Source organism: Ranitomeya imitator, chromosome 5, assembly GCF_032444005.1.
Source record: "Ranitomeya imitator isolate aRanImi1 chromosome 5, aRanImi1.pri, whole genome shotgun sequence".
In the NCBI taxonomy this organism is placed as follows: Eukaryota; Metazoa; Chordata; class Amphibia; order Anura; family Dendrobatidae; genus Ranitomeya; species Ranitomeya imitator.
This window is the reverse complement of record NC_091286.1, coordinates 667,095,550-667,112,413: the sequence shown is the minus strand read 5'-3', so window position 1 is coordinate 667,112,413 and position 16,864 is coordinate 667,095,550.

Here is a 16,864-nt window from a genome sequence, read left to right as displayed (position 1 = left end):
TTAGTACTCGTGGGTGTATGCCATCCGGACCCGGAGATTTATCTATTTTAATCTTATTTAGCCGGTTTCGCACCTCTTCTTGGGTTAGATTGGTGACCCTTAATATAGGGTTTTCATCAGACAAACTGAACATTTTGCAGTTGGCCCTTAATTTTTGCCAGAGCTGTATATTTCCTTGTAATAACCAGACATTTCAATAGAGGTACATTAAGTTATTTTTATCATATAAACTACTGGGGAATCTGATGGCTAGGTGAATAATCCAAAAGGCTTCTCGTTTGATGAGAAGCTGCAACCAATCCCCATCTCTTACTGGACGGTTGACTCTTTCTATGGCTGCGATTAATAGAGTTTAACAATTTCCTTTTTACATATCATGGAAATGCACGTGGCTGAATATATTACACGTGTTGTGTTGCAGTTTATGAAAGTCGCAATGTCATGTGTGCGTTTGTGATCTGAAGATGAGAACAGATGTCTTGTTCATATATTGGCACAAACCACATCTATTCTGGAATTACCTTTACGTGACGGCCATGTGCTGGGATTTTTGTTCCCATGGCTGTGAATCATGTGAGGTGATAAGAGGTTGTAAGACTAATGGCTCTGCGAGCTGAAAAGTTCACCGCAGAAGATAAGATTCCATACAGGACTTCATTTTGGTATAGTGGTGGGAAATTTTTTAGAATAATATTTACGATATTTTATTTCCCCCTTTTTTACCATACAGGAGGTTGTGCCTGTCTCTAGAGCTGGCGATAGCCTGAGCTCTGGTTAGCAGTGGTTTCCTATACCCCCAGGAGAGAAGTATGTCATCCTTCACTGCGCATTCTCTTCCAAAACTAGTGTCTTCAGAGCACGTACGCCACACTCTTACAATTTCTCCAAATGGTAGCTTTTTTAATTACATGCGGACGATGACAACTAATTGCCATAATTACCACTCACTGCTTTTCAGTAAAGTTCTCTGTCAATTCTGCCAGTGTGCACATTACCCACCAGAATTACCTGCCTGTTTGTTACGGAATCTCCACATGTATTCAGGCTGTCTAGCAGCTGTAAATTATGCAGCTGTGTCGACATAAACTAAATCTCCGAGCACACCGAAATACTCAGATACCATCCAAGCATGCTCGGAGAAACTCGATGTAACGGGGTCTACCAATCTGGGGTACCTCTTTCAGTACCACCCTGTGTTTTCGGAGGTCCACTCTGCTTTGGCTGGAGTCTGAATGAAGGACGCTGGCTGGAATTCCTTGATTACATGGGTGCATATAAAAGATCACTGCTTCTCCACGTATTTCCAGTCTGACAAAACTTTACTCACAGGACACAAAATATATAACACAGATACAGAGGGCAGGCCAATTGAAAAGCGGCAGGCCAGACATACATTACAATAGAGGCAGGTGGCCGGAGCCTGCCGATATTTACAGTGGGAATTACAAAGGTGGGGGGCGGAAAAAAGGGGAATGTCGTGTCCTTTGGGCTGATGCATTAGGGACACGCGTCTCACATGGAACCTATTATACATACATATAACTGCACAACATATTCTGGGTGCTGAGTGGTTCCGTAACACAAAAAACTCGAGTAAAGAGCATACTCGCTCATCACTAATGGAAAAACGTGAACATTCATTACCTTAATGTGTGGGGCCGTGTGATTGCTCGGTTGGAAGAGCTGCTGGTGCCGAAATGAACGTGATGCAGCGATGGCGTGCAGGACGGTAAGTAGGATGCGTGCTGGAAGCCGGCGCTTCAGCTGTAACTGTGCGCGATATAAGAGATATGAATATTCACTGCCAGCGCAGTGAATATTCATTTCTCTTTAGCTGTGGGCACAGTTACAGCCACGGTCTTCTGTCTCCTGTCACCCGCTGCTCCTCCTCCCCGCCATCTTTCTGGGACAATCACTTGTGTATAAGCCGTGGGGGGCATTTTCAGCACAAAAAAATGTGCTGAAAAACTCAGCTTATACACAATTATATACGGTATCTGTTTGGAAATGGTCTTAGCCTATGTCTGTAACATGTTTCTGTATCATTTTCTTTCTAATCTTGTGTTCAGTGTTGTAAACACCATGATACCAAACAGCACAGTGACTATTTTTTTACCTCAAATTCGCCCTGTAAAGCAAAAAAGAAACACCTTCTGCTCACTCTCTTCTTGCCATTTTCCTTCCATGCTTTGTGTGGATGACGCGTCCTACGTCATCCACAGCGCACCCTTGCGCAGGCGTACTTTGCTCTGCCCTGCAGAGAGCAGAGCTAAGTACTGTTCTGTGCATGCTCGAGGAAAGACAAAAGAGCGCAGAACTGGAGTCATTTTACAATGCTGTCGCGTAGTGCTGAAATGTGATGACCGTGTGTAATTTGAGAAAAACCTTGGCGACAGGTTTCCTTTCAAAGCAATGTTTCATTTTCACTAGTTGATATGAACTAAAATTAAATTGGAAATTACTTTTGTCAGTTTCTAAGTATTTGGGCTCCTATCCACTTGCGAGATAAACGTCCGTGTCTCGCATGTGAAAATCAAGCTTTGGAGCCGGCACTTGGGAGCGGAGCGGGGGGCTCCATGTATTGCTATGCAGCCGCACTCTACGCCCTGGAGTGCTTGGTTTTCACATGCGAGACACGGACGTTTATCTCGCAAGTGGAAAGGAGCCCTTTCAGTGACCATTGTGAGCTTTTCTTACTTTTAAAGAAGGGTACCAACAATTTTGTCCATGTGAGTAAGTGGGTATTGCTGTATTAGGCTGCTGATGATCTCACCGGATTAATTAAATATACTGTACTTAGCAAGTATAGCACCTGACTCAGCTTCAGTCAGATCTGTTGATGAGGGCAAGTGCTCGTTACACGAGTTTGCCCTGGGTGCTCGGTTACGCACCAAGTATCGCAGATGCTCAAGTGTGATGTTCGAGTCCATGAGGCCGCATGTTTCACAGCTTTTAGACTGCCACAAAACATGCAGGAATTGACTGACAAACACGGGCAAATCCCTCATGTTTCAATTATTAAAAAATTAAAAATGTGCACAGCGTTTTTCCTGCCAGCATTCCGGTATAATAAATGTACTGCAATTATTCAACATGTGCCCATAGCCTTAGTCTAATACCCACAAGACAAAGATTTATCGCATTTGGAGTACAGGAGAGGATTCTTTTCAGTTAAAGCAGTCAGATTTTAGAGTTATGGTCTACTTGACTCCAAAACCACATCATAAAAGGGCCAGATATTTATCTAATAAGCAATGGTGGTAATAGTAATCTAGTGAGGAGTCAAGTACAATTGACAGAAAAAGATTAAACTTGATGGACCTTTGCAGCCTCGGAAACTATGTAATAAACAGTAAAAACAATGTGTTCTGCGTGTGGGAGGATGGATTATGTAATAAGGTGAGGGTGTGTATGTAGAGGAGAGGTAGCGAGACAAGAATTACAGCAAATGAGGTCAAGTGAGTGGATCTAGCAGAAATAAGGGCCATGTGCTGAGAACTGTATTCAGGAATGTAAAATACCAGGAAAGGAGACGGAATCTTGTAAAATGATGTAAAACAAAAAAAAAAGCAAAAAATGACCTTTGATACATAAAATACAGGATTAGGTCTCATTCACACATCCATTTTTTATGGCCAGTGTTTCTACAGTGTTTGCAAGCAAAAATCAAGAGTGGAACCTATGAGGAAAAAAGCAATAGTTGGAAGCAATTGACCTGTTCTGTGAATTGGAGCTACTCCTGCTTCTCAATTTAAAATACTGTTGAGAAACTGAGCAGACAAATGTGTGAATCAGGCCTAAAAGAAAACTAAGTCAGCATCAATCATTTAAGCAATTTTGAGAGCAAAAGGAAATGTTTTATGTTTTGTTCTAGAAATAGCGCCACCCTTGTTTACAGTTTGCGTCTGGTATTGCGCCTAATACATATTCAGTTAAATACAGAAACGTTCCATAAACTACAGTATTTCTGCTTCTACTGAGTTCCTTGCTACCTTTTTTTCAAAGAATATTACATATATCAGTATCAGACAGAGCTAGAAATGTGCGGATGTTTTGAAATTCAATTTTGTAAGCGCTGCATCGTTTTTCTAAAAAACTTCAACTTGTAGTAAATATATTCATGGTATTTTCAATACTGGGAAGCTTGTAATTGCTTGTAAAATACACATGGAGGAGATGAAAGAGAGAACCCCACTGACCATCAGAGATTACATTCGACATGAAAGAAGACCCCACTGACCATAAGAGCTTACACTCTATAGAAGAGAGAGGACCCTACTGACCATAAGAGCTTACAATCTACAGGAGACAGAGAGGACCCCGCTGACCATAAGAGCTTACACTCTACAGGGGAGAGAGGACCCCGCTGACCATAAGAGCTTACACTCTACAGGGGAGAGAGGACCCCGCTGACCATAAGAGCCTACACCCTACAGGAGACAGAGAGGACCCCGCTGATCACAAGAGTTTACACTCTACAGGAGACAGAGAGGACCCTGCTGACCATAACCGCTTACACTCTATAAAAGAGAGAGGACCCTACTGACCATAAGAGCTTACACTCTACAGGAGACAGAGAGGACCCCGCTGACCATAAGAGCTTACACTCTACAGGAGAGAGAGGATCCCACTGACCATAAGAGCTTACATTCTACAGGAGAGAGGATCCCACTGACCATAAGAGCTTACCCTCTACAGGAGACAGAGAGGACCCCGCTGACCATAAGAGCTTACACTCTACAGGAGACAGAGAGGACCCCGCTGACCATAAGAGCTTACACTCTACAGGAGAGAGAGAACCGCACTGACCATAAGAGCTTACACTCTATAAAAGAGAGAGGACCCTACTGACCATAAGAGCTTACACTCTACCGGAGACAGAGAGGACCCCGCTGACCACAAGAGCTTACACTCTACAGGAGACAGAGAGGACCCCACTGACCATAAGAGCTTACACTCTACAGGAGAGAGAGAGGACCCCACTGACCATAAGTGCTTACACTCTACAGAAAAGAGAGGACCCTGCTGATCATAAGAACTTACATTTTACAGAAGAGAGAGGACCCCGCTAACCATAAGAGCTTACACTCTACAGGAGAGAGAGAACCCCACAGACCATAAGAGCTTACACACTACTGGAGACAGAGAGGAGACCACTGACCATAAGAGCTTACACTCTATAGGAGCGAGAGAACCCCACTGACCATAAGAGCTTACACTCTACAGGAGACAGAGAGGAGCCCGCTGACCATAAGAGCTTATGGATCACCCCCAAGGGCTAGGGGTACTCAGTACCGGGTCCTTCGGTTCTCAAGGGGGATGTCACAGTGGCTGACCCGGTCCGTGGCCCTCGGGACGTCCATGTTAAAGGGAAAGGTCTTTAAAGGGACAGGTTCATGATGCCACCTGTGGTATTCGGCCAGGGTGACTGATGCTGCCTTAAGGGGTCCGCTGGGGTGATGTTATGGCAGCTAGATGGTATACCTTCTGTGGTGCAGTGACCAATGTTACAGCCAGGGGGCGCTACGTGTGCACTTCAAGATGCACTTGGAGGCATAGTTGTGATGAGACAAAGTCTGGCAGAATTGTAGATGGCCGGTATGTGTGTCGCAGAGGAGGATACTGTGCGCTGTCAGTCTAAAGTTATGTTGTGGTCTGGGACCTGTAGTCCCACATGTTAATGTGTAAGTTCTAATGGAAGATTGGCAGGGCTAGTCATGAGAGATGGGAGGGTCAGACTAGCCACACACACCCACACTCCCACCCAGGGGAGTGGTTACAGGTATGTAATGTGACCAGGGTGTGGGTCACATGGTTCCTGTGTTTGGATCTGAATGGTTCAAGTGCAAGGCCCTGGAAGCCTGTGTTTGAAATCCTGGTAATTCATGAATAGCACATGGTTGGGCTTTGGCACTGAGTAGCCTGTGTGCTGTAGGTCCTGGATGGTCAGTGTTGGAGGCTCCTGGGAGTGGAGTCGTCCTGGAAGCACTGTTAGACCGTCGACCTGGACGGTCCTGTTGTGGACCTTGGACAGACGTGGAGTCAACCTGTGGAGCAGGAGCTCCTAAGAGGTAACCCCTGGTATGGGGAAAAGAACTGTGTGCGCTAACATAGGACAGTTGCTGAACTGTGCAGTCACCCGGTGACTGGAGAGATACCAGTGTGACCACTGAAGGATTTGTAAAGCCATATATGATGAACTAAAAGACTATGTAAGGTCTGTGATATGTAACATGGCCTACAGTGGTTTTTGCTGAAAGTATAATAAACCACATGGACTGTTTATCTGAAAAAACCGTGCCTGTCTATGATTATTCTGCTGCCAAGCAAGTGTCCCCCAAGACACGTAGTGGGTGAAACGCTACACTTCCCACAGGTGAAGTTTATCCCCAGGGCTTCCCAGTATGTAGATGGTGGATGGTGTGTATCTTACATTGAAGCAAAAGGCAGTACAATCCAGGAAGTTTGGTATCGAATGTGGTGAACTTAGGCACAAGGGATTTCACTTTCCACACAAATGGACGACTAAACGCATGTTTTTCTTATTAGGTACACAAGAGACTAACTTATGGCTCAATGCAGGGAGAGGAGGAAGTGTATGGAAAGGGTTAAGTGAGGTTAATAATGGACTAATGTCAATGACAAGGTGCTACCTGTGGACACTGACTGGTTATAAGAAATGATCACAAAGCGAGGAGGGAGGATTGCTTAAGGCTTGCTCATCTTGCTAGTCTGTTCACTTTCCCTATATGAGCAAAAAGTAACATTTCATGTGTTGGATGGAGTGACGTAACTCCTAGGCCATGTATGTCAAGGCGTACATGTGTTGGATGGAGTGACGTAACTCCTAGGCCATGTATGTCAAGGCAAACATGGTTTATTTTCCAACAGTGCAGGCTGCACACTGCAATGGATTGGTCCTCCAACAACATTGCAAAAAATGTCCCCACCCAAGTTGTCAGTGCTTAGGTATTACCACTACTAGGACCATAACCTTGGCACTTGGGAATTGTTGAGCCTCCTCTACCAACAGCATGTGCTGCTTCACCTTCTCCAAAGCTGACCGCAGAATCTTTTAGAGGCTCGTCGCCTAAGCTGTGCATCTAATGATATCACCTCTCTGGATCCCAGGTCGTCTCCAGAACAAAATGATCACTGCATTAAAACAGCACAATCAAGTTAGGTCTTCTTCTATATAGGTGCAGAATGAGCTGTGAGTTCTGACCTCCTGTCCCTGGAAAAAGATAAAATGGAGCTGAATTGCCAGCGCCTATCTTTTTTACCGGCCATCATAGTCCGTCGCTATTTGGCTGGACTAGACCATGTGATGTGATGGCCCTCTCTATCTCTCTGACTCCTTTTAGCTGCTCATATCTAGAAAAATTCAAATTTATTCCACTCTCAAAACTTTAGGCCATGACCGTACTCTAAATGGTGTAATAGCAGATACTATATGAGCTTTGATAGGGCGAGCAATCGTGTAAAGCTAATAAAAAATATATATACTTGATAAACCTGTATTAATTTTTGTAAGTATGTGACAGCAGTTACGATGACGAGTATGAGAGGATATATTACTACGTAGTAGAGTAAAGGTGAGTGTGTAGAGAGGTAAGGAGACATAGTTTAGCAAATAAGGTCATGTGAGTGGATCTAACAGAAACAATTACTAGAATCTGTAAAGGCGACATCATCTTATAAAACTACGTAAAATTCAAGCAAACTAAATTAACTGTTGATAAATAAAACAAGGTGGAAAACTAATTCAACATTATTAATTAATACCTCTCTGCTACAGTCAGTTTATAATTTAACGAATATCGAAGATAGTAGATGGCGGCACTCGTCACCACTGATGCATTTATTCGGTCAACGAATGAGGGGTATAGACATAAAGGAAAACTATCAAAAGCTTTTTCGCATGTTCTCATGCTTCTTCCGACCATTCAAACCAGCTGTGTGTATCTGGAATTGTTCGCATCGATGTAGTGACAATGCCAACGCGATTTGCCTTATATCTTTTATCAATTTACATTTTTGTTCTTTAAGTTTATGTTCTTCTTTTTCCGTTAATCAAAACGTCTTTCTTTTTCCTTAGACCTAGCCATATGAGGGTTTATGTTTCAGGAGATGCGTAATCTTTTGGAATACCGCCACTCATGTTACTGTATATTGCAATGAAAAGCAGGAAAACAACCCCAAAAGCAGATAAATCACAAAAGAAATCTTTGCAATCACGCCCACATTTTGGGGATTTTGATTTTATGGAGTTTAATGTGTTGTTAAACTGATCTAGCAACACGATTCTCCAGGTCAATACTATAACAGCAATCACAAGCTTGTGCTGTTTATTTTTTAATAGGGTTGAAAATAATTCAGAAATTTGTAAAAAGAAAAAAAAAAATCCCCAAATAAATAAATAAATAAAGCTATTTTCCAAGATACGTCATTTTTTTAAAATATTTTTTCTGACTATGGACCTGTATGGGAGGTTATTATTTCTGTCAACCTAATATGTTTAACCCCTTTACCCCCAAGGGTGGTTTGCACGTTAATGACCGGGCCAATTTTTACAATTCTGACCACTGTCCCTTTATGAGGTTATAACTCTGGAACGCTTCAACGGATCCCAGTGATTCTGACATTGTTTTTTCGTGACATATTGTACTTCATGACATGGTAAAAATTCTTTGATAGTACCTGCGTTTATTTGTGAAAAAAACGGAAATTTGGCGAAAATCATGAAAATTTCGCAATTTTCCAACTTTGAATTTTTATGCAATTAAATCACAGAGATATGTCACACAAAATACTTAATAAGTAACATTTCCCACATGTCTACTTTACATCAGCACAATTTTGGAACCAAGATTTTTTTTTGTTAGGGAGTTATAAGGGTTAAAAGTTGACCAGCAATTTCTCATTTCTACAACACCATTTTATTTTAGGGACCACATCTCATTTGAAGTCATTTTGAGGGGTCTATATGATAGAAAATACCCAAGTGTGACACCATTCTAAAAACTACACCCCTCAAGGTGCTCAAAACCATATTCAAGAAGTTTATTAACCCTTCTAGTGCTTCACAGGAATTTTTTGAATGTTTAAAGGGACACTGTCACCTGAATTTGGAGGGAACAATCTTCAGCCATGGAGGCGGGGTTTTTGGGTGTTTGATTCACCCTTTCCTTACCCGCTGGCTGCATGCTGGCTGCAATATTGGATTGAAGTTTATTCTCTGTCCTCCGTAGTACATGCCTGCACAAGGCAATCTTGCCTTGCGCAGGCGTGTACAATGGAGGACAGAGAATAAACTTCAATCCAATATTGCAGCCAGCATGCAGCCAGCGGGTAAGGAAAGGGTGAATCAAACACCCAAAAACCCCGCCTCCATGGCTGAAGATTGTTCCCTCCAAATTCAGGTGACAGTGTCCCTTTAAATAAAAATGAACATTTAACTTTTTTTCACAAAAAATTTAATTCAGCTCCAATTTGTTTTATTTTACCAAGGGTAACAGGAGAAAATGGACCCCAAACATTGTTGTACAATTTGTTCTGAGTACGCCAATACCCCACATGTGGGGGTAAACCACTGTTTGGGCGGATGGGAGAGCTCGGAAGCGAACGAGTGCCATTTGACTTTTCAATGCAAAATTGACTGGAATTGAGATGGGACGCCATGTTTCGTTTGGAGAGCCCCTGATGTGCCGAAACATTGAAACCCCCCACAAATGACACCATTTTGGAAAGTAGACCCCCTAAGGAACTTATCTAGAGGTGTGGTGAGCACTTTGACCCACCAAGTGCTTCACAGAAGTTTATAATGTAGAACCGTAAAACTAAAAAATCATATTTTTTCACAAAAATTATATTTTCGCCCCCAATTTTTTATTTTCCCAAGGGTAAGAGAAGAAATTGGACCACAAAAATTGTTGTACAATTTGTCCTGAGTACGCTGATAGCCCATATGTGGGGGTAAACCACTGTTTGGGCGGATGGGAGAGCTCGGAAGGGAAGGAGCGCCGTTTGACTTTTCAATGCAAAATTGACAGGAATTGATATGGGACGCCATGTTGCGTTTGAAGAGCCACTGATGTGCCTAAACATTGAAACCCCCCACAAGTGACACCATTTTGGAAAGTAGACCCCCTAAGGAACTTATCTAGAGGTGTGGTGAGCACTTTGACCCACCAAGTGCTTCACAGAAGTTTATAATGCAGAGCCGTAAATATAAAACAAAATTTTTTTCCCACAAAAATTATTTTTTTAGCCCCCAGTTTTGTATTTTCCCGAGGGTAACAGGAGAAATTGGACCCCAAAATGTGTTGCCCAATTTGTCCTGAGTGCGATGATACACCATATGTAGGGGGAACCACTGTTTGGGCACATGGGAGGGCTCGGAAGGGAAGGAGTGCCATTTGAATGCAGACTTAGATGGAATGGTCTGCAGGTGTCACATTGCGTTTGCAGAGCCCCTAATGTACCTAAACAGTAGAAACCTTCCACAAGTGACACCATTTTGGAAAGTAGACCCCCTTAGGAACTTATCTAGATGTGTGCTGAGCGCTTTGAACCACCAAGGGCTTCACAGAAGTTTATAATGGAGAGCTGTAAAAATAAAACAAAAATTTTTTCCCACAAAAATTATTTTTTAGCCCCAGTTTTGTATTTTCCCGAGGGTAACATGAGAAATTGGACCCCACAATTTGTTTTCCAATTTGTCCTGAGTGCGCTGATACCCCAAATGTGGGGAGGAACCACTGTTTGGGCGCATGGGAGGGCTCGGAAGGGAAGGAGCTCCATTTGGAATGAGGACTTAGATGGAATGGTCTGCAGGTGTCACATTGCATTTGCAGAGCCCCTAATGTACCTAAACAGTAAAAACCTCCCACAAGTGACACCATTTTGGAAACTAGACCCCCTAAGGAACTCATCTAGATGTGTTATGATAGCTTTGAACCCCCAAGTGTTTCACTACAGTTTGTAACGCAGAGCCGTGAAAATTAAAAAAAAAAATCTTTCACCCCAAAATTATTTTTTAGCCCCCAGTTTTGTATTTTCCCGAGGGTAAGAGGAGCAATTCGACCCCAAAAGTTGTTGTCCAATTTGTCCTGAGTACGCTGATACCCCGTATGTTGGGGGAAACCAACGTTTGAGCGCATGGCAGAGCTCGGAAGGGAAGGAGCGCCATTTGGAATGCAGACTTAGATGGAATGGTCTGCAGGCGTCACATTGCGTTTGCAGAACCCCTAATGTACCTAAACAGTAGAAACCCCCCACAAGTGACCCCATATTGGAAACTAGACCCCCCAGGGAACTAATCTAGATGTGTTGTGAGAACTTTGAACCCCCAAGTGTTTCACTACAGTTTATAACGCAGAGCCGTGAAAATAAAAAATCTTTTTTTTTCCCACAAAAATTATTTTTAGCCCCCAGTTTTGTATTTTCCCAAGTGTAACAGGAGAAATTGGACCCCAAAAGTTGTTGTCCTATTTGTCCTGAGTACGCTGATACCCCATATGTTGGGGTAAACCCCTGTTTGGGCACACGGGAGAGCTCGGAAGGGAAGAAGCACTGTTTTACTTTTTCAACGCAGAATTGGCTGGAATTGAGATCGGACGCCATGTCGCGTTTGGAGAGCCCCTGATGTGCCTAAACAGTGGAAACCCCACAATTATAACTGAAACCCTAATCCAAACACACCCCTAACCCTAATCCCAACAGTAACCCTAACCACACCTCTAACCCTGACACACCCCTAACCCTAATCCCAACCCTATTCCCAACTGTAAATGTAATCTAAACCCTAACTGTAACTTTAGCCCCAACCCGAACCCTAACTTTAGCCCCAACCCAAACTGTAGCCCTAACCCTAGCCCTAACCCTAACCCTAGCCCTAACCCTAGCCCTAACCCTAACCCTAGCCCTAACCCTAACCCTAGCCCTAAACCTAGCCCTAACTCTAGCCCTAACCCTAGCCCTAACCCTAGCCCTAACCCTAGCCCTAGCCCTAGCCCTAGCCCTAACCCTAGCCCTAACCCTAGCCCTAACCCTAGCCCTAGCCCTAACCCTAGCCCTAACCCTAATGGGAAAATGGAAATAAATACATTTTTTTAATTTTTCCCTAACTAAGGGGGTGATGAAGGGGGGTTTGATTTACTTTTATAGCGGGTTATTTAGCGGATTTTTATGATTGGCAGCCGTCACACACTGAAAGACGCTTTTTATTGCAAAAAATATTTTTTGCGTTACCACATTTTGAGAGCTATAATTTTTTCATATTTTGGTCCACAGAGTCATGTGAGGTCTTGTTTTTTGCGGGACGAGTTGACGTTTTTATTGGTAACATTTTCGGGCACGTGACATTTTTTGATCGCTTTTTATTCCGATTTTTGTGAGGCAGAATGACCAAAAACCAGCTATTCATGAATTTCTTTTGGGGGAGGCGTTTATACCGTTCCGCATTTGGTAAAATTGATAAAGCAGTTTTATTCTTCGGGTCAGTACGATTACAGTGACACCTCATTTATATCATTTTTTTTGTGTTTTGGCGCTTTTATACGATAAAAACTATTTTATAGAAAAAATAATTATTTTTGCATCGCTTTATTCTCAGGACTATAACTTTTTTATTTTTTTGCTGATGATGCTGTATCACAGCTCGTTTTTTGCGGGACAAGATGTCGTTTTCAGCGGTACCATGATTATTTATATCTGTCTTTTTGATCGCGTGTTATTCCACTTTTTCTTCGGCGGTATGATAATAAAGCGTTGTTTTTTGCCTCGTTTTTTTTTTTTTTTTCTTACGGTGTTTACTGAAGGGGTTAACTAGTGGGCCAGTTTTATAGGTCGGGCCATTACGGACGCAGCGATACTAAATATATGTACTTTTATTGTTTTGTTTTTTTTATTTAGATAAAGAAATTTATTTATGGGAATAATATTTTTTATTTTTTTTTCATTATTTTGGAATATTTTTTTTTATTTTTTTTTACACATTTGAAAAAATTTTTTTTTACTTTTTTACTTTGTCCCGGGGGGGGACATCACAGATCGGTGATCTGACAGTTTGCACAGCACTCTGTCAGATCACCGATCTGAGAGCAGTGCAGGCTGCTTCACAGTGCCTGCTCTGAGCAGGCTCTGTGAAGCCACCTCCCTCCCTGCAGGACCCGGATCCGCGGCCATCTTGGATCCGGGCCTGGAGCAAGCAGGGAGGGAGGTAAGACCCTCGCTGCAACGCGATCACATCGCGTTGCTGTGGGGGGCTCAGGGAAGCACGCAGGGAGCCCCCTCCCTGCGCGATGCTTCCCTGCACCGCCGGCACATCGCGATCATCTTTGATCGCGGTGTGCCAGGGGTTAATGTGCCGGGGGCGGTCCGTGACCGCTCCTGGCACATAGTGCCGGATGTCAGCTGCGATAGGCAGCTGACACCCGGCCGCGATTGGCGGCGCTCCCCCTGTGAGCGCCGCCGATCGCGCTGGACGTACTATCCCGTCCATGGTCATGGGGGCCCACCCCACCTCGACGGGGTAGTACGTCCGATGTCAGAAAGGGGTTAACGGTACAATTTTCGGTGATATATACGATGTTTTAACCACTCTTCATTTGTATTTTTTTATTTTTTAGAAAATGAAGCTTCTGAAAATCTTCAGTTCTAGCATTTTGATTTAGTTTTATTTTACAGAATCGACCGTACCAGTTAAGTTATGTCATATTTTTACACATCAGATTTTTATGGAAAGGGCAGCACTGGATATGCTTATTATTTTTAATTTGGTAACAGGGTTATTTAAATTTTGTGTTTTTCTAATTTTTTTAAAAACTTTTTCGATTAGTTCTTAACTCTACAATCATCTCTTCTTCATGCCTCAAAGCTTACTGCAATATATAGCGATGTACAGCTGGCTCTAAATACGGCAATTAAAATTATGGTGTCCTGGACTTCACAGGATTATCAATATGGCAGTGATGGGGCCTTCAGCAGGCTTGGCTCCAATTGTTACTGTTAGGCCGGATTCACACATCGATCTTTCAAGGTCTGTGATGTCCGCATTTAAAGCGCAACTCCAGCATTTTTTTTTCAGCTCTGCAGTGGGGCTTTTAAATGTAAGCCCCCTAACCCCGGTCATATACTCAGCCTCCGGTGTTTCCACCACTCTAATCCCTCAACACCATCTTGTGAGTTCAGTTTGTGATTGGTCAGAAGTCAGAAGCTAAGGCTAGGTTCCGCTAACGGACTCCGTTACATGGTGCAATTGTCGCAATTAACGCTATGTAACGGATCCGTTAGCACACCCATTGACTGCAATGTGCTAACGGATCGCTAACGCATCGCTAACGTATGCCTTTTTTGGCATGCGTCTGCGATGTGCCGTTAGTTTCGGACGGACCTCGAACGCTGCTTGCAGCGTTCAGGGTCCGTTCTTCGCTAGCGCAGATCGGGCATCTGCGCTAGCGAGATTGCCAAACGCAATCCCTTTTTGGACATTGCATTAGCGCAATCCGTTAGCGTATCCGCTAAACGGATTGCACTAACGCAATGTGAACCTAGCCTAAGTCACAATCTTTCAATGCAAGTCTATAAGAGACAGAATTATGCTCTCATAGACTGCTATTCAAAAGTCTATGAAACACTGGAGCTACCGGCAGGTCACTTTTTGGCGGAGACAGACAGAAGGGACACTAGAAAATGATGAAGGTGGCGCCAGGTGAGCATGAAACATGTGGCAAGAAACTAACATTTATAGCATCAATCGAGCGGTGCAAAAAAAAAAAGAAGTTTGAAGTGGAGCTTTAAAAAGGCTGACTGGCTATCTACCATACTAATGACTTTAATGGTTATTATTATAGATGAGGAGATTGTTCCTGGAGACTTAAATTCTATTTTCCTGAATTTTGATCCCACTGATTGGATTTGCGAAATTGTATACAAAAAAGAAAGACTGGCAACACAATGCTGCACCGGCTACTGATGTGGGCTATCCTTTAATGGTCTGAAGATGCGGCACCACATGGTTGTAACACAGCCAAGCAAGGTGGGTTATCACAGCCAGTATAACAGATGGCAGCCGGCTAAGTAGCAGTATAAGGATAGGAGGTCAAAGTCTATGCACTTAAAGACAGAGAAAGGCCTAATCTAAATGTGGAGTAATATTTCTGTGCTGAATTACATTGGAAATAGGAGTACTATAATAGTCTCAGGGAATAAAGAATAATTTGGAGATTTGAGTGATAGGGAAGTGCTGTAGCTGTATAGTCAGTGTGACTGCGAATTGATTGGTCTGCGATATGCTGCAGTAACAGCACCTTTATAAGCACCTTTTATACTTCACATTCTGTAAATGAGAGCAATACTAAACCCTTCGGTGAATTTAATTCTCTTGCTCGCTTTCATTATCAACTTTTTAGCATTGCAAGTTAAATCAACTTTTTGGGGAATAGTTGGAGAACTCGGTGATTTTGAGTTTTAAATCATAAATAATCTTAATTTTATACAGCGCTAACATATTCCGCAGCACTTTTCAGACATTATCATCGCTGTCCCCGATGGGGCTCACAATCTAAATTCCCTATCGGTATGTCTTTGGAATGTGGGAGGAAACCGGAGAACCCGGAGGAAACCCACGCAAACACGGAGAGAACATACAAACTCTTCGCAGATGTTGTCCTTGGTGGGGTTTGAACCCAGGACTCCGGCGTTGCAGTGCTAACCACTGCACCACCGTGCCGCCCTAGTTTTCAAAAGATCCACTCATCTCAAGGTATTATTGATGTAGTTGTTTATAATTAAAAGCGAAAGGTTGGACTTTAATGACCAGAGTCATTTTTTACTATGTAATAAATAGTAGATATAATGAGCTGTGTGTGAGAGGAGGTAATAAGGGAGATGTAAGAATCTAGAGGAAAGGTAACGAGACAAGTTTTACAGCAAATAAGGTTATGCGAGTCTAGAAATAATTATTATGACTCAACACTTGCGTTTATGGTAATTATGAATGTCATCCTAGAAACAGGAAATTAAATGGTGTCTTGTAAAATGGTGTAACCCACAACCAATATAACTAGTGCAATACTTCATTTTTTCCTCCAGCATTATCTGTCAGGGAAAAGTCAGGAGGACCCACAGACACTAGATTTGTTAGAGACTCCTATCCAGGGTCGGACTGGCCCATGGGAGAACCGGAGGATTATGGTTCAGCAGCTGCCTAGGGCCCCCGCTGCTCCAGGGTCCTCCAGCGAGTGGCGTGTTGCTAATAGTGGAAAACCATGCAGCTGCTCTGGGGGTCCCCAGTGCCAGCGGAGCAGTAACAGGTAACAGGAGGCAGAAGCCGGCTGTGGCGGCTAAAGCCTCTCCTTGCTGCTAAAGAGAAATGAATATTTCCCCATGGGCATGGAGAGGGGGGAATATTAATTTCACTTTAAGGCTGCCGTCACACTATCAGTATTTGGTCAGTATTTTACATCAATATTTGTAAGCCAAAACCAGGAGTGGGTGATAAATGCAGAAGTGGTGCATATGTTTCTATTATACTTTTCCTCTGATTGTTCCACTCCTGGTTTTGACTTACAAATACTGATGTAAAATACTGACCAAATACTGCAAGTGTGATGGCAGCCTAATAGTGGCCAGCGCTGGCAGCAGCAGCTGGCTAACACTGCCTACTATCAGGGCCTGCAGACCAGGGTCCCCACTGTCCCAGGTGCCCCGCGGCCTCTATGGAGCAGTAATTCAGAGGGGACCGGCATCAGCGCCGCCCCCAGTGCGTGCTGCCTTCACAGATGCCAATACAGTTGAAAGCAATAATGGAGGAGGGAGCATCAGATGATGCTCCGTCTCCCATCATTCCCCTCTGCCGCTG